Source organism: Macaca mulatta, chromosome 13 (genome assembly GCF_049350105.2).
Source record: "Macaca mulatta isolate MMU2019108-1 chromosome 13, T2T-MMU8v2.0, whole genome shotgun sequence".
NCBI lineage: Eukaryota > Metazoa > Chordata > Mammalia > Primates > Cercopithecidae > Macaca > Macaca mulatta.
In genome coordinates this window covers 8,844,572-8,868,883 of record NC_133418.1, presented here as the reverse complement: position 1 = coordinate 8,868,883, position 24,312 = coordinate 8,844,572, and the positions used below count along the sequence as shown (strand labels likewise).

At 44.5% G+C, this 24,312-nt stretch overlaps 1 pseudogene; it reads right to left on the bottom strand.

Moving 5' to 3' along the window:
* Positions 1-1,241: 1,241 nt before the first annotated feature.
* Positions 1,242-24,312, bottom strand: part of LOC144333983 (uncharacterized) — a 50,537-nt pseudogene continuing 27,466 nt past the window's right edge.

Genomic DNA, 24,312 nt, shown 5'->3' with positions numbered 1-24,312 from the left:
TGAACGTACAAGAGCTTAGAAAGTATAGTTCTTATGAACCTTCTTGAGGAAATGACCAGAAAATGAACGTCAGCCAATTGAGAGTCTACTATGGAAGTTTTAACCACAAGTCTGACTGTAAGTATTGATTATACTTAAGTTCAGATCTAAGACTAAATATAATGTGGGGATTAGTGTAACATAATGGGATGTAAATCTTTTAAGCCTTGGCAATGTAGAAATAACACAACTCTCGCAAATTGGGATGGGAAAGGGGTAAAGATGGCAGGAAGTAAAGTAATTGCTTCTTGGATAAACTCAGGGAGACAAAGAAATAATTTAAAGCCAAAGAAACAAATTGTATTTTTGTTAAAAATGTATTTAAGAGTCCGAAGTAAAAATTAACAAAGATAATATTATTGAATTGAGTCAGGAACTGGAGGGAGAGATAGGAGAAAGGGAAGAAAATACACACTAATTTTATTATTGCCTAATGCTGTTTATAAAGCAGATGTCCAGGGTTTTATATGACAATATGATTACAAAGAAATAATGAAACAACATTAAAATCATTCTAAATACTAGAACTTAATTCTCTTCTCATCGCTTGTGGCTTTTTCTCCTTTCATCGCCTCTCCTCTCTTCTCTCTTTACTCTTTGCCCACTCCCAAAAAAGCAAACTGACCTTATATTGAAAGATTTTAAATAACTGCATTCAGAGAACAACAACAGATCAAAGATGAACTCACCTGTCATATCACTAAATGTAAATGAGACTAACTCACTGTGATACAATGATATGTATATATCTATGTTTTTATTATCTCATTGTGGTATTATGATATCTGTATATCTAGATAGGTTTTTATTCATGGTTCCTGGCTCATAACTCCCATAGCCCTTGTTACAATATTGGGGCCCTTGGGCAGGCCTCAGAAAACAGAATGTCTCTCTCTCTGGCCCTCCCTTGCTCTCCTTTCACCTGCTCCTTTCTCTCCCCAAGGCAGGGCTCTACTCTTCCCCTGCCTTTCTCTCTTGGAGCTGGCATAAAGCAATTCTCTGACCTATCTTCTGTCATTGTAGGACATCAGATCTCCATTTCAGACGTGGTCCTGCCCTGCACCCTGGAGGAAGGAGTGCTGCACAAAGAGGCCAAGAAGAATCTGAACTGACAGGCCTTGCTGGGTTTCCCCACTCAGTCTATTAGCATTAGATCATGCCCTTTTTGTCCAGTTACATTTCTACATGGTTATCAATCATGCTTATCTAATGAAGGCTCCATAAAAGGCCCAAGAGGACAAGGTTCGGAGAGCTTCCGGATAGCTAGATGCTTGGAGGTTCCTACAGGGTGACACAGCATGTGAGGGCAGGGAAGCTCGACGCCCCTTCCCCTATGCCTTGCCCTGTGCATCTGTTCATCTATATTCTTTGTGATATTCTTTATAATAAACTGGTAAACATAAGTGTTTCCCTGAGTTCTGAGAGCCACTCTAGTAAATTAATCAAATCCCCTATTTGTAGCCACTCAGTCAGAAGCACACTAAAAACCTGGGGCTTGCAATTGGCATCCGAAGTGGGGTCAGTCTTGTGGACTGAGCCCTCAACCTGGGGGATGTGATGCTACCTCCGGGTAGATGCTGTTAGAAGTGAATTTGAGGACACCCAGCTGGTACCTGTGGCAGAATGGATTGCTTGCTTGGTTGTGGGGAAGCCCTCCCCCAACACATCTGGTCACAGAAGTCTCGGGTGTTGATTGTGGTTGGTGTAAGAGCAGGGGAAACATAGTTCATGATTTTTCCCCTCGGATTCATTCATTAAGATAAATGATTTTCACATTGTATCATAAAGCAAAATCCAATTCTATGCTGTTTAAAGGAAACATATCTAAAACAAGTGAACCATAAAAGACTGGAAATGAAAAGGATGGACAAAGGTGTACCAGCTGTATTAGTCAGTGTTACCTTAGAGAGAAAGAACTAATAGGATATATATATATACACACACACACACATATATATATGTGAGTTTATTAAGTATTGACTGACATGATCACAAGGTCCCGCAACAGGCTGTCTGTAAGCTGTAGAGCGAGAAGAGCCAGTTTGAGTCCCAAAACTGAAGAACCTGGAGTCTGATGTTTCAGGGCAGAAAGCATCCAGCACAGGGGAAAGAGGCAGGATGGGAGGGTAGGCCTGTCTCACCTCTTCATGTTTTTCTGCCTGGTTTTTATTCACTGGTGGCTGAGATGGTGTCCACCTGATTAAGAGTGAGTCTGCCTTCCCCAGCCCACTGACTCAAATGTTAATCTCCTTTGGCAACACCCTCACAGACCCACCCAGGATCAGTATTACATCCTTCAATCCGATCAAGTTGACACGCAGTATTAACCATCATAAGTCCACCCCTTGTCAACTTGAACCCATATACATCTCCTGAGATCATGCATAATCTTCAAATAAAGACAATAATAAGGTCATAATTATGCCTAACATAATACAGCTACCCTTCATACATCTGGAAACACACCAGTCCCCAACCAAGTACTAGTACATGAAATTAACAATACTTACATGCTGATATGAAGTCAATAAATCTTATGTCACATGATAAAGGAAAAGGAAATAAAATGAAGATATTTTCTTAGTACAAGTGTATACATGTACAAACATGTTTTTAACAAAAGAAAGAGGAAATATTCATGACAATTACAGTCCTTATTTCTGCAGCTGGTCACGTGGCCATAGCTGGTATTGATGATTACCTTCTCTACTACCCATTCTGTATTCCCTTTGCCTTCAGCAAGCACCTTAGCAGGTCGTGGTTTTTTTCCCTGGTGGAGTGACCCAAACCTTCATTCCTGAAGGGTCTAAGTCATTTGTAGTCCCATTGACCTTAATCACAGGACATGGTAATACTGAGAGACTGCCTAATGGATCTCCTATATTCCATTTGTACTCTTCCTTACCTCCACTGTGGAGTAGTAGACTGATTTTGTCTTGATAATCCGGGTCAATCACGCCAGCCAGCACTATAAGTCCCTTCTTAGCCTGTTGACTTAAAGGTAGAAGGAGCCCAAAGTGGCCAGGTGGCAATCTTAACTTCCAGTTTAATGGGATCATTGTTGTATCTCCTGCTGGCAGTGTTCCTTCCTCTGGAACTAAGACCTCTAGGCCAGTAGAACGTAATGTCGGGAGAACAGAAAGCAAAAATTTTGCTAATGGATCACTAGGGGTGATGGTGAGGGTGCCACTTCCACGTCCACTCCTTGATTCCTGGACCTATGAATCCTGGCTATGGGAAAAACAGTACCATATATTGGACACTGATTCAGAGCATACGTGGCCTTCCAGAGAACTTTGCCCCAGCCCTGCAAAGTATTGTCACCTAGTTGGCATTGTAATTGTGACTTCAGAAGGCCATTCCACTGTTCCATCAATCCAGCTGCTTCAGGATGATGGGGAACATGGTAAGGTCAGAGAATTCCATGAGCATGAGCCACTGCTACACTTCTTTAGCCATAAAGAGAATGCCTTGGTCAGAGGCAATGCTGTGTGGAATACCATGACGGGGGATAGGGCATTCTGCGAGTCCACAGATGGTAGTCTTGGCAGAAGGATTGCATGCAGGATAGGCAAACCCATGTCCGGAGTAGGGGTCTATTCCGGTGAGGACAAGCATCTGCCCTTTCCATGATGGAAGAAGTCCAGTGTAATCAACCTGCCACCAGGCAGCTGGGTGATCACCCTGAGGTGTGGTGCCATATCAAGGGCTCAGTGTTGGTCTCTGCTGCTGGTGAATTGAGTCCTCAGCAGTGGCTGTAGCCAGGCCAGCCTTGGTGAGGGGAAGTCCACATTGCTGAGCCCATGTGTAACCTCCATCCCTGCCACCATGGCCACTTTGTTCATGGGCCCATTGGGGGATGATAGGGGTGGCTGGGGAAAGAGGCTGAGTGGTGTCCACAGAACAGGTCATCCTATCCACTTGATTATTAAAATCCTCCTCTGTTGAGGTCACTCATTGGTGAGCAGTCACATGGGATACAAATATCTTCACAGTTTTTGATGACTCAGAGAGGTCCATCCACATACCTCTTCCCCAAATTTCTTTGTCACCGATTTTCCAATCATGCTTCTTTCAAGCCCCTGACCATCCAGCCAAACCATTGGCTGCAGCCTATGAATCAGTATATAATCACACATCTGGCCATTTCTCCTTCCATGCAAAGTGCATAACCAGGTGCACTGCTCGAAGTTCTGCCCACTACGAAGTTCCCTCTACCACTGTCCTTCAGGGATGTCCTAGAAAGGGCTGTAGGGCTGCAGCTGTCCACTTCCGGGTGGTGCCTGCATATCGTGTAGAACCATCTGTGAACCAGGCCCTAGTCTTCCCTGCCTCTGTCACCTGATCACAGGGAACTCCCCATGAGGCCATCGGTGCAGGCTGGGGGAGAGAAGGCAGGTGGCAGGAGTGGAGATCATGGGCACTTGAGCCACTTCCTCATGTAACTTACTTGTGCCTTCAGGAACTGCTCGAGCCCAATCACATATATACCACTTCCATTTGGTGATGGAATGCTGCTGTGCATGACCCACTTTATGGCTGGATGGGTGAGAAAACATCCAGTGCATGATAGACAGTTCAGGTCGCATGGCGACTTGATGACCCATAGTCAAACATTCAGTTCCCACCAAAGCCCAGTAACAGGCCAAGAGCTGTCTCTCAAAAGGAGAGTAGTTATTTGCAGAAGACGGTAGGGCCTTGCTCCAAAATCCTAGAGGCCTGCTAGGTCATATGGCCCAAGTGGCAGAGCAGTTTGCACAGCCGCCTGGACCTGTTGCAGAGCCTTCTTCTGTTCTGGACCCCACTCAAAACTGGCAGGCTTTTGGGTCACTCAATAAATGGGCTGGAGTAAGACACCCAAATGAGGAACATGTTGCCTCTAAAATCCAAATACGCCCACTAGGCGTGTGCCTCTTTCTTGGTTGTAGGAGGGACCAAATGCAGCAACTTATCCTTTACCTTAGAAGGAGTATCTCCACAGGCCCCACACCACTGGACCCCTAGAAATTTTACTGAGGTAGAAGGTACTTGAATTTTAGTCAGATTTATTTCCCATCCTCTGGCATGCAAATGTCTCACCAATAAGACCAGTGTATTTACTACTTCTTGCTCACTGAATCCAATCGGCATAATATCATCAATGTAACAGACCTGTGTGATATCTCATGAAAGGGAGAAACAATCAAGGTCTCTCCAAATAAGATTATGACACAAAGCCGAAGAGCTGATATACCCCTGAAGTAGGACAGTAAAGGTATATTGCTGGCTTTGCCAGCTGAAGGCAAATTGCTTCTGGTGGGCCTTATGGACAGGAATGGAGGAAAAGGCATTCGTCAAGTCAATGGCTGCATGCCAGGTACCAGGAGATGTGTTCATTTGCTCAAGCAATGAAACCACTTCTGGTACAGCAGCTGCAATTGGAGACACAACTTGGTTAAGCTTATGATAATCCACTGTCATTCTCCAAGACCCAACGGTTTTCTGCACAGGCCAAATGGGAGAGCTGAAAGGGGATGTGGTGGGAATCACCATCCTGCATATTTCAAGTCCTTGATGGTGGCGCTAATCTCCGCAATCCCTCCAGGGATGTGATATTGTTTTTGATTTACTATTTTTTCTAGGTAGAGGCAGCTCTAATGGCTTTCATTTGACCTTTCGCACCATAATAGCCCTCGCCCTACCAGTCACAGAGCCAATGTGGGGGCTCTGCCAGTTGCTAAGTATGTCTGTGCCAGTTATGCATTCTGGCATTGGGGAAATGACCACAGGACTGAACCCACTGTAAGTCGGACCTGAGCTAAAATGCCATTAATTACCTGACCTCTAGAAGCCCCTTCTTTAACTGGAGGACCACAATGATGTTTTGGGTCCTGCGGAATCAATGTCAGCTCAGAGCCAGTGGTCAGTAGTCCCCCAAATGTCTGATCATTTCCCTTTCCCCAATGCAGTTACCTAGAAGCAAACACGGATGTTAGGGGTGGCTCCTGAGGAGAATCAACATTATTTTGCCTGGCTGCTGCCTCAGGGGAGGCCATCACTATTGCCTCAGGCAGCTCAGGGTTGATCTCCCCAGACAAAGGTGGAAAGGCTGATGGCAGCATGGGTTGGGGAGGGGATGTTGCCACTACTGGGGATGGAGGAGCTGTTTCTTCTGGCAAAAAAAGGTTCATCAGAGTTTACAAACATCAGGGTCCTCCCACAGGTCCCCAGTCCAAGTTGCAGCATCCCATTCTCTTCCAATCAATGCCCTCACTTTAACAGTAGACACCTGGTGAGGCTGTGCATGCACCTTTCATTGCAGGTCAGCCACTCGCACAATAAGAGCTTGTGTCTGTTTTGCCACAATTTCAGCTCTTTCTCTACAGGAGGTAAGACTTTCACTCAGGGCAATCTTAGCAGATTTGAGGGTCAGTATCTGCTTCTGAAGCCAGGAATCAGAATCCCCAAGTTCATCATTTTCTCTCATCACTTTGTCCACTGAACTTAGGAGCAACCAACCAGCTTCATTGTGTTCCTTGGTTCTCCACATATGGTCAAAGGTATTATGTAGAGAGTCACTAAACTCCTTGCCTCTCATGAGTGATGAATCAGGAGTGTCAAATGCATTTATTTCATATAACACTCTAAAGAGTTTCCATCAAGGACTATCAGTGTTCTCCATACTATTAGAAGTAGAGCCCTTAGCATTTTTGCGTTTAATCATATTAAGCAGCCAACTCCAGAAACCCCAAAACCAACAAAAGAACTCTACCCTTAGTATTCTGTGCCTCTAGAACCACTACCTGGTACCAAAATCTTTATTAGTCAGGGTTCTCTTGGAGGGACAGAACTAATAGGAGTTTATTAAGTATTAACTTACATAATCACAAGTCCACAATAGGAGAAAGAGGAGCCAGTCCAAGTCCCAAAACTGAAGAACTTGGAATCCGATCTTTGATGGCAGGAAGCATCCAGCACGGGAGAAACACGTAGACTGAAAGGCCAGGCTCGTCTCTCCTCTTCACATTTTTCTGTCTAGTTTATATTTTCTAGCGGCTGATGAGATGGTGTCCACCTGATTAAGGGTGGGTCTGTCTTCCCAACCCACTGACTCCAATGTTAATCTCCTTTGGCAGCATCCTCACAGACACCCCCAGGATCGATATCGCAACCTTCAGTCCAATCAGGTTGACAGTCAGTATTTGCCATCACACCAGGCAAGTGCAAACCAAAAGCAAGCAATTGTTGCCAGTTTACCTTCAAAGAGGAAGAAATTCAGGACCAAAGAACATTAAATGAGACAAACAAGAGAGCATTCTAATGCCAAAAGACACAATGCACAGCAAAGATGAAATCACTAATGAGCATCTGTGTGCAAAAGCCCATAGCAACAATATTCATAAGGCAGAAATTACAGAGGATATGAGGAGAAATAGAAACACACTTGTAGTAGAAAACTTTTCAAAGCTATTAATTCATGTCAGATCAAATAACAGAAATAATTGGAAAGTAAGAACATTGATCTGGTTGATATATGTCAAAAATCTATATCCTGAAAATGGAGAGTTTACCTTCTTTACAACGGTCAGTGAAACATTCATGAACTCTGACTACATAATGGTCCATAATAAAATTTCAACAAATTATCAAAAGTAGAAATAGTACAAGCAAATCCCCTGATCATACTAGGATTAAACTAGACATTGATAACAAAGAAACAGAAAAAGACTCTTCCATCTGAAATGTTTTTAAAAGAAAAAACTCTTAAACAACTTTACGTTAACAAAGAAATTTTAGAAAACAGTGATTGCAAAACTATACAACAACCTGTGAGTTATATAGCTGCAGCAGTGCTCAAAGGAAAAGGTATATCCTTAAATATTTATGTTAATGAGAACAGAAAGGAAAAACAAATTATTTTAAACATCTAACTTAAGTTTTTAAAGCCCTGGTTGTTTTTAAACCCAATCTTCAGGCCAGGCATGGTGGCTCACTCCTGTCATCCCAGCACTTTGGGAGGCAGACGTGGGCGGAGGATCACCTGAGGTCAGGCATTTGAGACCAGCCTGGCTAAGATGGTGAAACCCCATCTCTACCAAAACAAACAAACAAATTAGCCAGATGTGGTTGCTGCACCTGTAGTTCCAGCTACTTGGAAGACTGGGTGAGGCAGGAGAATTCTTTTTTTTTTTTGAGAGGGAGTCCCGCACTGTCACCCAGGCTGGAGTGCAGTGCAGGGGCACGATCTTGGCTCACTGCAAGCTCTGCCTCCTGGGTTCACGCCGTAGGAGAATCGTTTGAACCTAGGAGGTGGAGGTTGCAGTGAGCCAAGATTGCGCCAACCTGGGCGACAAGGGCAAAACTCCGTCTCAAAAAATAAAAAATGAATTAATTAATTAACCCAATCTTCAACCGTAATGTGTTATTTTAAAATAAATCCATGGTGGTATAATTGGTGTACAACTAACTGCTCGTACTTAAAATGTGCAGTTTTGTGACTTGCGACTTGTGTAGCCACCTGTGAAACCATCACCACAGTCAAGATAATGGACATATCCATCACCCTTCCCAAAAGTTTTCTCGGGTGCTTTTGTAATCCTTTCCTCTTGCCTCTCCCACTCCTGTTCCCAGTCACTGATCAGCTTCTTGTCAATGTAGATTGGTTTGCATGTTCTAGAATTCTAAACAAATAACAACATATATATTGTTTTTGTCTAGCTTCTTTCACTCAGCACAATGACTTTGAGATTCACTGAAATTTTTACAGTTGTAATAATATGACGTCTGGAATGCACATCGAAATTATTGGAAGGAGAGAATGCATGAGTGGAAGTCAAGATGAACTAAGGTTGGCTGTAAATTGATGAGTATTGAAGCTGGACCATGGACAGAAGAGATTCATTATACTATTCTGGCTACTTATATAAATGTTTCAAATTTTCCATTAAGGAAATGTTCTAAAAAATACTTCTGCTACGCCTTGCCCCTTTTATGCTATTTTATGTCACACTGCTATAAGGTTTGTCATGAATTTTTATTTCTTGCTGTTATTCAAAATAATCATCCTTGATTTTCCTCTTTGAGGCTTTAAAATCCACTTTTTTTTTTTTTTTTCCTGGCAGGACTTCAGAAAAGTGGATCAATGTTACTAAAAACAAAACAAAACCAGTCCTCTATTTCAATGTCCCCAACCCTTCTGGCGCCAGGGACTGGTTTCGTGGAAGACAATTTGTTCCATGGACGAGGAGGCAAGGGTGTCAAATGCATTTATTTTACATAACTCTCTAAACAGTTTCCATTAAGGACAATCAGTGTTCTCCATACTATTAGTAGCAATAGGATATCTATATCTATATCTATATATATATCTCCCCTATTACTATATATATATGTGTATATATATAACCTAAACAAAATTTCTAAAACAAGAGTTTTTTCATTTTAAAAGTGAAACTGTTCCATCTCACATCTTCAGCCACTAGATTCTCATAAGGGGTGCACAACCAAATCCCTCGAATGCGCTGTTCACAATAGTTTGTGCTCCTGTGAGAATCTAATGCCACTGCTGATCTGACAGGAGACAGAGCTCAAGCGGTAATACAAGCTCGCCTACCCATCACCTCCTGCTGTACGGCTCGGTTCCTAACAGGCCACGGACCTGTACTGGTCCATGGTCTGGGAATTGGGGACATTGGTTTTTAAGCACCAGGTGCTAGAAATCATGAGTACCTTTGCCCAAGGGAGGAAATGTTTGAGCAGACTGGATATTTTCTGTCCTCTAGACAATGGCATGTAAGATCTGCACCTGATGGCAAAGGCGTCTCTGAAGTGGATATATTTGCAGGGAACTGAGGCATCTGCTTGCAAACTTGGTAGTCTTGCTTCTCAGGTGAGGGAAGCACGAGAGAAGATTGTTGGCCAGAGGTCATGTAAATAGTTACTGTCAATCAAATCTAGTGATTTGAAGGAGGTAAATAGTGAACAATGAGTTCACTATTTGCAAGTGTTATTTTTCAATTAAAATGTTATTAAGGCTGGGTATAATGATCCACACTTGTAATCTTGGCACCTTGGGAGGCCAAGGCAGGCGGATCACCTGAGGTCAGGAGTTCGAGACCTGCCTGGTCAACATGGTGAAACCCCTCTCTACAAAAATACAAAAATTAGCCGGGCCTGATGGCGGGTGCCTGTAACCCCAGCTACTCAGGAGGCTGAGGGAGGATAATCGCTTGAACCGGGAGGCAGAGTTTGCAGTGAGCTAAGATCATGCCACCGCACTCCAGCCTGGGCGACAGAGTGAGACTCCATCTCAAAAAAAAAAAAAAAAAAAGAAAGAAAAAAAAAGTTATTAAAAATAGTAAAATAAGACAACAAAAAGAAACAAACCAAAAATGTGCTCAAACTTCCTTTGGTGTTAATGAGAATTTGCCTGGTAAGGGGAGCTGGCCAGCTCTTTCTTTCATACTGAGCGGCTCTATGTGTGTTCTAGTTTCCTCCCTGAGAAAGGGAGACCTGAAATTTGCTTACAGGATTTCATGTATGCCAGACTCGGTTATTCCTAAGTAGGCTGCATTTATGGAATGATGGGTGTGGTAAACTGTAATATCTGTAGCTCTCAAGGAAGCCTTCTGGTGCTGTCCACTGAACTTGGCCACATGATTGACTGAGGGTATTAGCAGGAGGGATGCAAACAGAGGTTTGGTAAGTTCTCAAGCACAATAGGGCTTATCCTCTTGGACTGCTTGCTCCTGGAGCCAGCTGCCATGCTATAAGGAAGCCCAAGCTAGTAGCCACATGGAAAGATCAGGTGAATTGAACAAGAGGGCCCAGCCTTCCAGCCAGTTCCAGCAAGACCCTAGTCATGGGAGGGGAGCCATCCAGGATGTCCCAGCCATCTAACTGCAGACCCCATACAAGGGACACCCCATACAAGGTCAACAGAAGACATTTCCAGCTGAGGCCTAGTCAACCCATTGAATCAAGAGAAATAATAAAATGGTTGTTTTAAGACATATACAATCACATATATATCAATTCTTTTAGTTGTCTACTACCATGTTAGAAACCACTCCAATAAATGGTAGTGGACAACTGAAGGAGTTAATATATTTGTGATTGTATATGTCTTGAAAGTGAAAACCTGCACATGAGAGCTACAGGTTAGGAGAATTAGTTCTGAAAACAAAATTTCTACAACCACTAAGATAATTATTTTCACTCCACACAAGTCTAGATTTTAAAAATCCCTGTCACGCATAACTTTCCTGGAACACATCTATTGTGTAGTGGCGGCTGCCCAAGAGATGGCATGTGCCCAGGGATGCCCAGAGGAGAGGATGCTGGAAAGACGTGTGGATGACGGGCATTGGTTCGGGTTGATATGTCTGACTGTGGCTTGTCAGGATAGTAAAATGCCATGGTGGAGTTGACCCTATCCTGTTGAGCCTATTTTACCGTGGCTCAGTGAGTGGTTCAGGGCCATTCAGAGGAGACAAGGGGACTATGTCCAGAGAGGAGCGGCTGTTGGCATTGCTGGCCCTGGAGCACGCCTATGGCAGGTCTGGGACATGTGACCTCTAGACACTGGCTTAGGGAATGAGCTAAGGAGCTGATGGGGGATGGGAAAAGCTTTACTTTAGTTGAGGTTGGAACCCCCACCTGGTGGGCCCGGTCCACAGCAGATGGCATAGTCACAGTAGGGTCCCAGTTACAAAAGGAAAAGCCAAAGTGAATGGAATAATTCCATGACAACTCTGCCTTTCTCTGCTTTGCAATCATTTCCTGTCTATATTCTTTTCCAAAGTGAGTGAAATTGTTCTAGCTCACCGCAGTGGGTGAAAACAGACCGCACCCACCATTTCCTGGGTGTGGGTGCCGTGGGCAGATGCCAGGAGGGATTTTAAAAGAAGCCATGCTATTTCAGGCCCTAGGATTTGCCATAATGCCAAGGCAGCAACATGTCTGCCCCTGCGAAAGTCCCACCATCCTGTCGCTGAGCTTCTGCCCACATTCATCTTAATCCGCCTTCCAGCACATCCCTTCATGAAGTCACTCTGGGGTCTTTCCCTTATGATTCCCATCACGGTGCAGGGGGTCCTGCCTCAGTCTAGGTACGGAGTTCTGACCCCCGTCCTGCCTGGCTGGTCATGTTCAAATCTCTAGTGTTTTGGTCTCAGGGGCCAATGTCAAAGGTAGGCAGGGCAGCGATGTCATCGTCACAGCTGCAGGCAAGTCTCACATTTGCCAAGAAGGTTCCAGATCTGCTCTGTCCCCAGAGATGACTAGCTCACAAATCTCAATAGAAAACCCAGGAAGAATGGTCGAGGCAGGCAAGCCAGCGCCCTCCCCTGCCCAGCGCTCAGAGCTGGTGAACATCAGGAAAATGAGGTCATTCCAAAAAGAATGGAAGGCTATTTTGGGGAAAGTAAAGGCAAAACGGATGTCAGTAGACAAGCCAGGAAGACCTCTAGTTATGTATATATTTTCTCATTTTGGAGAGTTTTGTGGAGCTTGGAAGCAGGGCCCTATTTTTAGTGTCTATTGTGTGAGGCTATGGCAGGGATGTGTGAAGCTGCAGTTTTCTTCTGACAATGATTCCATTTTAAATAGGGAAAGAAGGTAATGAGGGCAAAAATAATAACCATTTTCAGGGCTCAAAATTCAGGGTGTTTGAAACAGAGTTTTCTAAAACGCCAGCCTAGTGGAAGAACCATTTTTCCTTCCTGCCTTTCATCCGAGAGCCTCCTAACAGATGCCTTGCGCTGGGGGAGGCGATGTGGCCTCCCCGCCTTCCTCCCTGTGCCCGCTTAGGGCCCAGCTGTCTGGTTTCCACTATTTAGCATGGGAAGGAGAGAGAGGAAGCAGCCTCCCACCATGGAGATTCTCAAATGTTGGTGGGCCTTGGAATACCGCAGGGCTGAATTAAATGCAGATTCCCTGGCCCCCGCTCCAGAGTGTCTGATTCCATTGGTCTAAGAGAGACCTAGGAATCTGTATCTGGCTTTTTGTTTTTCCCACCTACTCTTTCCAAGGCATTGGGTTGTGGATGGTTCTTGCACTCTGTTTTGAGAAACCTACCTTGCAGCCAGTGCCACTAGAAACTGTACTCATGAGTTAATGAGCTTGAAGGAGTCTGAAATGTCTGGAATGAAAAGGCACTGATGTTTGGGTTGATGACCTGTGGCAAGGCCATGGCCTCCAGAGTCAGAATGAACTGGTGAGAAGTTGAGTCCTGCAGACTGTTCACTGGATGTCTGTGGCTGCTCTCAGAGCCCCAGCTAGTTAAAATGACCCTAACTCAAATAGCTCACCTGCCTCTTCCTCACCCTACACTGCACGACAGTAGAAAGGATTTTATTTCTCGTTTAAACATGGGAACAAAGATGCAGTTGCAGAGTGCCCTCCAGGGAGAAGAGAAGCCCCACTGCAGTTTGGGGAAAGGCCTCCCTGAATGGAGAAAGGCACAGACACACCGTGGCTCCATAGGGTCGGCCCATCTGCTGGGGCTGGGCAAGGGGACAGTGCACACAAGAGCTACCTGCACATAAGCGATATTTGTGGAGGTGGCGACACCAGCGGAAGGAAGGAAACACTGTCAGACTCAGAGTGAACCTGAATTAAGGGTTGGTGGAAATAGCTTCTGTTTGTTTGTTTTGAGACGGAGTCTCACTCTGTCACCCAGACTGGAGTGCAGTGGCGCGATCTTGGCTCACTGCAAGCTTCGCCTCCTGGGTTCATGCCATTCTCCTGCCTCAGCCTCCCGAGTAGCTGGGACTAATGCCCAGCTAATTTTTTTTTTTTGTATTTTTAGTAGAGACGGGGTTTCACCATGTTAACCAGGATGGTCTAGATCTGCTGACCTCGTGATCTGCCTGCCTCGGCCTCCCAAAGTGCTGGGATTACAGGCATGAGCCACCGCAGCCGGCCGGAAATGGCTTCTTAGTATTAATATGCTACAGCTGCATCTCTGGCTACATCAAATGGAAGATCATGATTATCATCAGAAACAGGCCATTTCTTACCAAGTAAAACAAAAGTGATGATATTTTGGCCTCTTTCTGAGTAAGTGATGTACTGATTTCAGCCTGACAGCACCAAGCCTCCTCCTCCCCACAGTAACTGGGATGCCTTGGGTTTCCTGGAGGTCCCTGGTTTCCCATCCTTTATGGACTAAAATGGAAGGATGTCCAGATGCCCTCCAGTCATACTGAATCAGAATCTTTGGGGATGGGACCTAGATTCTGTCCTTTTAAAAGGCTTATAGGTGATTTGGGTACATAACAGGGTTGACTACCACCCGTTGTCATTGGTGGGCGCCCTTATTCATGGTCTCCACTCTGTGTGGGGGGATGGTATGCATTAGACAGGGCTTTTTAGAGGTCAGAGAAAAAAATCTAACTTAAGGTAATTTAGCCGAAAGGAGGACCTCTTGACTCCCATAATGAGAATATGTCAGGGTGTAGTGCTGCCTTCTCACATGGCTGGAACCTGGGGCTCTAGGGGGCCTTCCAGATCTCTCCTTCTATCTCTCAGTTCTGATTTCCCCTCATTGACTTCATTCTTAGGCAGAATCCTTCTAGGGAGAAGACACAGATGATAACACAACATCACCAGAGAGTAATTCCAGAGACAGGAGTATTGCCGAAGGGGGTCACGTACCCCTCAACCCACAGCTGCACTATGGGGGAAGGATGCATTAATAACTCTCCAGGTTCTTCAGGTGCCCATTCCTGGTGTGGGCAAGATAGGACCACTCAGGTGGAGGAATGGATCTGCAAAGGAAAAGAAGCAGAGACCAAAGAGTCGGCCATCTCCACCGCAGGCCAGAAGGCTCATGTTAATAGTCAACTTTTCCCTGAGCACTTGGTTCCTATGAATGTATCACGGACTTTAAAATAAGCACTTCATACACACTGCATGTTGAAATCCTTCTAACAATCTTACAAGATGTGCCTCTTGTCACCTTCTTTTCCTAGAGGAGTAGAGAAGGCCTGGAGAGGTGCAGTGCTTACTCAGTCTTGCCAGCCAGTTGCTGGTGGAGCTGGGGATTGAACCCAGGACTCCGATGCCACAATTGAGTAGTGCCTGCAGGACCAGTTTGAGCACAAGGCTCCCTCCTCCCCCAGCGCACCATGGGCCTCACTTTGGCTCCAGTGTGGCTGACCACTACCCCTTTCTTATTCTTTTGACTTAGGGGAGGATACCCTTCCCCCATTTGGAACCCCCAGAAGAGCATTACTATGCTGGGGACACTTCCCAGCAGTTTATGAACTCTGGCCCCCCTCCAGCAGGTCCACAGGTTAGGTAGCTGTGGGTTCGGCATTGGCTTTGCTTACAGACTGGAGCGCAGCACCAACAGCTGGGCCGTGGGCACCCTGACATCCACACACAAAGGAAATTCCTATGGAAGTAACGCTACAAAGGTTTTAAATTTGTATTTTATTTTCCATTACAAACACTATTCACAGGGTGAACTCCTCCTGGCCGCTTCCTTGTTCTTCACAGTCATGAGGGTTAAAAGTCTGGAGGCAGTGGCAAAGCATCAGGTGCCTTCTCCTGACTCTTCAGGAATCAAATGCAGCAGGGTCCCCAGGAGCCAGAGCCAGCACCTCACCATCCTCTTGTCTCCTTTCTTCCCATGGACCTGCACCTCCCTTGCATCTTTACCTGCCCCTCCCGCTGCCCTCCAGTGGTCCCCATCCTTCACTCAGAGGCAGCGCTATGATTTCTAAAGTGCATTATGTACTTTTATGATTTTGCCTTCCTGCTGTGGTATCAGGACTGAACTTTTATAATAAGACTATAAACACCCTTTTAAATCCTTTTTTGGGCTTTCACTTTTTATATTATACTGCATGCTTGTCTCTCTATGAAGAAACAAATCTTGCACCAAGGAGGGTGAGAAAATGAATTTCCTTTGTTGTTGCAGTGGTTCTTGCTGGAGGCACTGTGACTTGTAACGCAGGCATATTTCAACCCTCCTTCCCTCTCTCGCAAGAAAAAGAAAATAAGTGCAAAATCCAAACCACAACCTTACGCCACAAGGATGTAAAATTAAAATGTCACCCATATGATGGCTCACCAGTAATCTGTCTGTGCCTGACATCTGCTTCATAAACTCTAAAATGAGTAACTGGGTGCTCCTGGGTGCTGTCCATAACTGTGTCAGGCAGAGAGAGGCAATAAATATGCAGAGAGGTTTTAAATGGGAAAATTGTTGATGAATGTGGAGGAAGAGAGGAGGATTGTATAACACATGGCGGGCACACAACCAAGACAACATTTTACCCTAGCAATGCATCATTTTTATGATTGGGATGATATTTAATAGTAATATAAGACCTTTAGGGAAAAGAACAGAATAATATTAAAGCCTGTCTCTCTGGGTCTTAATCTGTTTAGTGTTGCTGTAAAGAAATACCTGAATCCAAGTAATTCATAAAGAAAAGTGGTTTATTTGGCTCATGGTTCTGCAGGCTGTACAGGAAGCATGTGCAGCATCTGCTTCTGGGGAGGGCTTCAGGTTGCTTCCATTCCTGCTGGAAGCCAAAGCAGCACTGGGTGCAGAGATCACACGGTGAGAGAGGAAGCATGAGAGACGGGGAAGGTACCAGGCTCTTTTTTTTTTTTTTTTTTTTTAGACGGAGTCTCACGCTGTTGCCCAGGCTGGAGTGCAGTGGCGCGATCTCGGCTCACTGCAAGCTCCGCCTCCTGGGTTCACGCCATTCTCCTGCCTCAGCCTCCTGAGTAGCTAGGACTACAGGCGCCCGCCACCGCGCCCGGCTAATTTTTTGTATTTTTAGTAGAGACGGGGTTTCACTGTGGTCTCGATCTCCTGACCTTGTGATCCGCCCGCCTCGGCCTCCCAAAGTGCTGGGATTACAGGCTTGAGCCACCGCGCCCGGCCAACCAGGCTCTTTTTAACAACCAGGTCACCCTGGATTGAACGAGTGAGAAGTTACTCACCCTCCCCCAAGGGAGGACATTAATCTATTCATGAGGGCTCCATCTCTCCATGAACCAAACGCCTCCCACGAGGCTCCATCTCCAACATTGGGATCAAATTTCAACATGATTTGGAGGGGACAAACATCTCAACTATAGCACCATGGGAAGTTTTTTTCCCAGAAAAGTGACAATCAGAAGTTTAGTTCTCTATGGGGCTGATCTGCGCTGTGGTGCGATTCACCTCTGGTTAGAAACTCCATTGGTGACATCATCACTAACAGCTCCCATAGCCTTAATCGGTGCAATCATTTTGGGACAGGAGAGAGGGATGTATGAGCTTCCCTCTACTGTATCAAAATATTTCATTGGAGGAGTGTATCAAAAAAGTTCCATTTTGAACAGACTGATTTTAAAGTACCCAAAAGTTTTCCCACCTCCAGGAAGAAATGTCTGGTGGGCAGTTTGAAATGTGGGGTCCAGACGCCACTGCATTTGAGAATCGGAGATTCTGATCATACTCCAAGCTGTAAGAGAGAGGAAGCACTTTCTTCTAGAGGCTCTAGAAAGAGGAGATGTGTGGAATTTGGGGAGGATGGTGCCATTGAGAGCAGTTGGAGGAAGAGGAAAAAGCAGTTAGAGAAGGAGAACCAGGATAGAGGTACCTTGGAGAATACGGGAGGCCAGAGTTGCAAAAAGAAGTGCTTAGTCAGATGCTGTTGAGGATTTGAATATAGTAAAAACCGAGGAGAGAACCCTGAACCCAGGAGTTTGGAGCTGGCTGTGATTTTGCAGAGGATGTTTGGCAGAGGCACCATCTGAGGTCAGAATCCATACGGCACTGGCTGAAGAGGAGGAGGAGGAGATGAAGAAGTACCAAAGATCCTTACAAGAAATGTGTGGATGAAGAGAAGGAGTGGGATGGCTGAGGTTCATTGGAAAGAAAATACTGACAGATGATGGTACAGGGATGGAAGGGCCCAGACTCCACGGGCAGGGGAGGCAACACAGCCAAGGGGTGGGAGCTTCCACAGTTGCAAGAAGAGGGTGATAATTGATGGAGGTGGAGCAGGTGCCTCTTTCTGTTCAACTTTTCCTGTTTCTTGTGAAGGTCTCAGGTTCTTAGGCCACATTTCCAAGGTTTATGCCCAAGGCTACTTGTGCTTCCCCTCCCTGCAGCAGGTTCTGTGAAAGTGAAGCAGCTCTCAAGGCCATGGCCTGGAGATGGAAAATCCTGCTGGAAGTGGGCATCAGAGGGTTCCTTCTTCTCTTCCACACCGATGCTTTTTGCCTGCTCAGAAGTCTCTGTCACACACAGACACATGGTTTTCTCACGCTCAGAAAGGCAGGTAGGGAGGCATCTGCCTGTCTTCCTCCAGATGAAGAAGAGGTGAGGTGTCTCTGCTGAGAGGGATGCAGCAAGACTGAGAACAGCAGCAAGGTGAATGGGAAAGCCAGTCCATCGAGGAAGTCTAAGGAGGAAACGAGAGGAGGAGGAGGAGGAGGAGGAGGAGGAGGAGGAGGCGGAGGAGGAGGAGGAGGAAGAGGCGGAGGAGGAGGAGGAGGAGGAGGATGACGACGACGACGACGAGGAGAAGAGTTTGGGGTCTGTGGGACATGGAAAAGTAGATTTTGCCTGATCCCACCCTTGAGGGGAGGCCAGCTGTGTAGACTGACAGGGCTGAGCCAGGGCCAAGCAGGGAGGCTGGTTAACGAGTGGAGAGAGGGTGATACAGCCTGAGGGAGAAACCCAGTGGAGAGAAGATCAAGGTTGAGCCACAAAAACCTGACTCTCTGTTCTTACTCAAGGGTGAAGGATGTCCAAGATGGAGGTCAGACACCAAGTGGAATTAGAACCAGTGGTGGTTGAGAAGCCATGTCTGACTAGAGATATAGAGCCCAGATGTTGAAAGTAGACCTCAGCCTCTCAAAGATCCCTCTTCTAAAATGCTGCTTTAATAGTGTGGAGGGGGAATAGTGAGGTGGACAGGTTCAGTGGGATTGAGGAGGCAGGAGGCTAAGAGGTCATGATGAGAGGAAATGTCAGATGAGGAGTAGTTCCTGCTGACAATGAGATCCAGGAGGGAGCTGAGGTGGAGGGAATGGACCTTGGAATGGGAGACCCAGGCATGGTAGGGCTGGGGTGTCAGACGGACATCTGGTGAGAACATTGGTGTGTGAAGAGAAAGCCTTGGAATCAGTGATCAAAAACCTAAAAGAATGAATCGGAGGCTTAGAAATTGTCCAATGCTGGGAGTAAAACTCATAAAGGATTGGATGCCACAAAGCGGTTGGTTTGGAGAAGAGGCCATTGAAAAATGGTGCTGGAGAGGAGAGAGCTTCAACTGGGTCAGGGTCATCCCCTCTCCAGCAAAGTGTCTCTGGCCATTGGTCTGGGTATCCTACACCTAGGCTTTAGAGTCTTTCAATGTGATCACGAACCCAGTTCATAAATCACCCTTAGTCTTTAGGAGTCTTGCCAAGGAAAGACTCTGTGAAGGCCTTGCTGACAGTGCCAGGCACGGCCAGAGAAGAGTTGGCTTTTGGGTGAATGTGGCTGGGTCAGGCATTCACTGTACTTTCAGGACTCTAGATGTAAATTGCGATCCCCTGTATTAGTTTGTTAGGGCTGCCTTAATAACGTACCACAAACTAGAAGGCTTAAGGAACAGAGATTTAGCCTCTCACAGTTCTGGAGGCTGGAAGTCCAAGACCAAGGTGTTAGCAGAGTTGGTTCCTTCTGATGTCTTTGAAGGAAAGATCTGTTTCAGGCTTCTCTACTTGGCTTGTAGATGGGTGTTGTCCCTGTGTATGTGTTTCTGTGTTCAAATTTCCCCCTTTGATAGGAACACCAGTCATGCTGATTTGGGGGTCACCCTAATGACCTTGTTTTAGCTTGATTACCTCTATAAAGACCCTATCTCCAAATTAGGTCCCATTCTGAGATACTGGGTGTTAGAACTTCACCATACTAATGGAAAGGCGGCATGATTCAACCCATAACATTGCCCTCCATAGCAAGATTTTGTCACATTTAAACATTCATCCTCCTAGGGTTGTCTGTTTTACAAAAATGAGTTTTCACAGTTGCCTGATTTATAACCCTGCTTGTTTGGAAGGTAAGAGCAAGACGTCACTTTCCAAAAGGAATATGATAAAACCGCACACTGTTCATAGATCAGGAGAATGGAGGCTCCTGAGGCTCCCAGCTCCATTTTCAGGCCCTGAGCCACCCGCAGCCACCAGGGTGACCCCAGGAGCAGATGGAAACGTGAAGAGTATGAAGAACTCTCTGCTGTCTGCATCCCTCCACCCCCAGCTTGTCTGAGACTCAAATATCTGAAGGGGCTGGCATATTGGAGCCAGCTCAGGCCGTCCATCTCAGGGATCAGACAAGGCCAATGAGGTTCCAGACAGGACACTTCAGTCTCATTGGGACCATCTCATTCAGAGCATTTCAGTAACATCTGAGGAAGTTAGGAGATTCTCATTGAAAACTGACCCAGTCAAATTCCTTGGGTCTGGAGTCTGGGACCGGAGGCCCCTCAGTGCCAGGCTTGTTTCAGGACCAACAAACTGCCCAGAGCACGAATTGGGCAGCCTCCCGAGCCAGAGTAGGCTCTGAGACTCCAGTGTAGCCACGTGGTAGAAGATGATTTACGGACAGAAAAACGCAAGTGACCCACAGAAAACAGAAGCGAGGTACCGAAACGGTCGGATTGGCTACATGTTGGCTTTTGCCTTATTTGAACACAGTTTCAACAGTTGGCTACATGTGATTGGCCAAAACTCAGTGACTGGCACGAGTGTAGGCTACGGTCTGTTTACACCTCCGCTTGTTACAGTTCACGATGTACAGAGAAACATTTAGGCCGAACTTAAAATATGTAAGGAGGCAGCTTTTGGGTGAACGTGATTTAACAGATCTTTCTTCTGTTTTAATATAGGCATTTATGGCTATTAATTTTACTACCTTAGTTGCAGTTCATAAATCTGGTTGTGTTGTATTTTTGTTTTCATTCATCTCAAAGTATTTTCTAATTACCCTTGTGATTTCATCTTTGACTCATTGGTTATTTCAGCAAGGCATTATTTAATTTCCACATATTTAGGTATTTCTCTAATGTCTTGCAGTTAACTTCTAACTTAACTCCATTGTGGTCTGAGATCATACTTTGTGTGATTTCAATTAATTTAAGCTATTTAAGTTTCAATTAACTTAAGTTTAATTTAAGTTTACTGGTTTTATGGCATAGCTTATGATCTATCTAGGAGAATGTTCCATGTGCACTTGAGAAAAATGTACATTCTGTTGTTGCTGGGTAGTGTTTTCTGCAGATATCTGTTAGGTTTGCTTGGTCAATAGTGCTGTTGGAGCTTTCTAATTCCTTAACATCCATGTTCCATAGAGCATCTATGGTGTTCTATCCATTACGGAAAGTGGACTGTGGAAGTCTGCAGGTATTGAGTTGTCTGTTTTGCCCTTTAATTTAATTTGATGTGTTTCATGTATTTTGCGGCTCTGTTGTTAAGTATGAAATGTTGTTTTTTATTTTCCTGATAAATTGACCCTTTTATTATTTAAAAAAAAGTCTTTTTTTTAGCCCTAGTAACATTTTAAAAAAATGTTTTAGGGTCTATTTTATCTGACATCAGTATAGCAACTCCTATTATCCTATGACTGCTATTTGCATGGTATATCTTTTTTCCCTGGTTTTATTTTCAATCGCTTTTTATATATTATCTTATATATAACTCCTGTCTTTTAAAGAGGCTGAGAAAAGAATGGAGAACAAGTATATATTTAGCAACTTTCTTATTTACCACTTTTGTGTCTCTTTATGTCTTCCTGTGAATTTGAATTACCATCTTGTGTCATTTGTTTAATATAATTTTGTATCCCCCCCTAACTTCCTTTGTGTTGTTACTGGTAAACATATTACATTTCTGTAAGTCATAAATTCAACAATACAATAATATATGCTGTTTTATACAATTGCTTTTAAATCAGTATAGAGAAGAAATATGCAATTATCTTATCTTTTAGAATTACTGACATCATTATTACATAATTACTTGATGCTACACAAACCTTCACTGGTGCACTCTGTTTCCTTGTGTGGATTAGAATTATTCTCAGCCACTTGAAACATGAAAACATATCACTTGTTTTCAGGCTGAGGGACTTCCTTTAGTATTTCTTGAAAGGTAGGTCTGCTAGCAATGAATTTTTTGTTTCTGTCAATCTGGGAATGCCTTTGTTTTGCCTTCAATTTTTAAAGACAGTTTGGCTGGATATAAGATACTTAGGAGAATTTTTGTTTTGTTTTGTTTTTCTTTCTTACCCCACCTTCTGGCCTCAATGTTTCTCATGAGAATTCAGATCAATCTTATTGAGGATCCCTTGTATGTGATGTATCGTTTTTCTCTTGCTGCTTTCAATTCTTACCTTTGGCTTTCAATATTTTAACTATGTGTCTGTATGTACGTTTCTTTGTGTTTATTCTACTTAGGCTTTATTGAGATTTACATACATATAGATTAATAATTTTAATCAAACTTGAGACAATTTCAGCCATTAATTCTTGGAATATATTTTCTGTGTGTCTCTTTTTTTCTTCTTCTCCTTCTCCTTCTTTGAGATGGAGTCTCGCTCTGTTGCCCAGGCTGGAGTGCAGAGGCATGATCTTGGCTCACTGAAACCTCCACCTCCCAGGTTCAAGTAATTCTCTTGCCTCAGCCTCCCAAGTAGCTGGGATTACAAGCACATGCCACCATGCCCAGCTAATTGTTGTATTTTTAGTAGAGATGGGGTTTCACCATGTTGGCCAGGCTGGTCTTGAACTCCTGACCTCAAACAATCCAACCGCGTCAGCCTCCCAAAGTGCTAGGATTACTGGCGTGAGCCACTGCACCCAGCCTATTTTCTGTCTCTTTTTATGTCCTCTACTTCAGAGACTCTCCTTGCACATATACATTGACACTAAATTGCATCCTACTTTTTCCTGAGGCTCTGTTCATCTTTCTTCATTGTTTTTTCTATCTGTTCTTCACACTGCATAATCTCGGTTGGTCTATTTCATATTTATTTAATTTTCCGTGTGTCAGCACAAATATTATTGAGCCCCTCTAGTGAAATTTTCATTTTTGTCATAGTACTTTTCAACTCTAGAATTTCCTTCTCCTTTTCTTCTTAAATTGCCCCTATTAGGATGGTGACTCCTTTTCCTGCCTGTAAACTAAAAATAAAATCCTAAGCCTCCCAATTAACTGAATGAAGCTCCTCTTGGCCGAAGGAACCCCAGAAAAACCTTCAAAACTGAATTCCTAGCCATGACAGGAAGGGAGGTTGGACACACCTCATTATGCCCCACTCCCTTTTGGAGTTTAGGCAAAGATGGCCTGGCATATATGTTAAAATAGAGACCATAAGACTGACAGAACAGATTCTTTGTGGTTATACAATACCAAATCATAAACAAGACCTAAGGCCATACAAGGGAAAAGTTAAGCCTATAAACTATAAAATCTCATTAAATGTTGGAATTTTTTTTGAGAAGGAGTCTCACTCTGTTGCCCAGGCTGGAGTGCAATGTCGCAATCACAGCTCACTGCATCTTCCACCTCCCAGGTTCAAGCGATTCTCCTGCCTCAGCCTCCTGAGTAGCTGGGACTACAGGTGTGTGCCACCACGCCTGGCTAATTTTTGTATTTTTAGTAGAGAAGGGTTTTGCCATGTTGGCCAGACCGGTCTCGAACTCCTGACATCAGGTGATCCGCCTGCTTTGGCCTCCCTAAGTGCTGGGATTACAGGTGTGAGCCACCACACCCAGCCTAAATTTTTTTTTTTTAATTAACCTGATACAGTGTGGCTTACTTTCCAACTTTACTGTAGTATAGCATCACATGACCTACAGAAGACCTCCTTATTGTAATGCAAGCATTCCTTTGCACTGACTTCAAGTCTTTAGACAAAGCTTAACTCTTTCAACCAATTGTCAATAAGACCTAAGGCCCACCCATGACTTATAATCCCCTGCTTTGAGATGTCCTGCTTTCTCAGGCCAAACCAATGTATATCTTCCATATATTGATTTATAAACTTACTTACGATTCCTGTCTCCCTAAAGTGTATAAAACCAAACGGTGAAGTGACTGCCTCAGGACCGCTTACTCAAGGCTTGTTAGGTTTATGTTTTCTCCAGGCTGTGGTCACTTATATTGGCTCAGAATAAACCTCTTTAAAATATTTTACAGAGTTTGGTTTTTCCATTAACATGCCTGATGATCCCTTGGTACAAGAAGCCAATATGCCCTGGAAAGAGCTATAACTTATAATTCAGTGAGCCT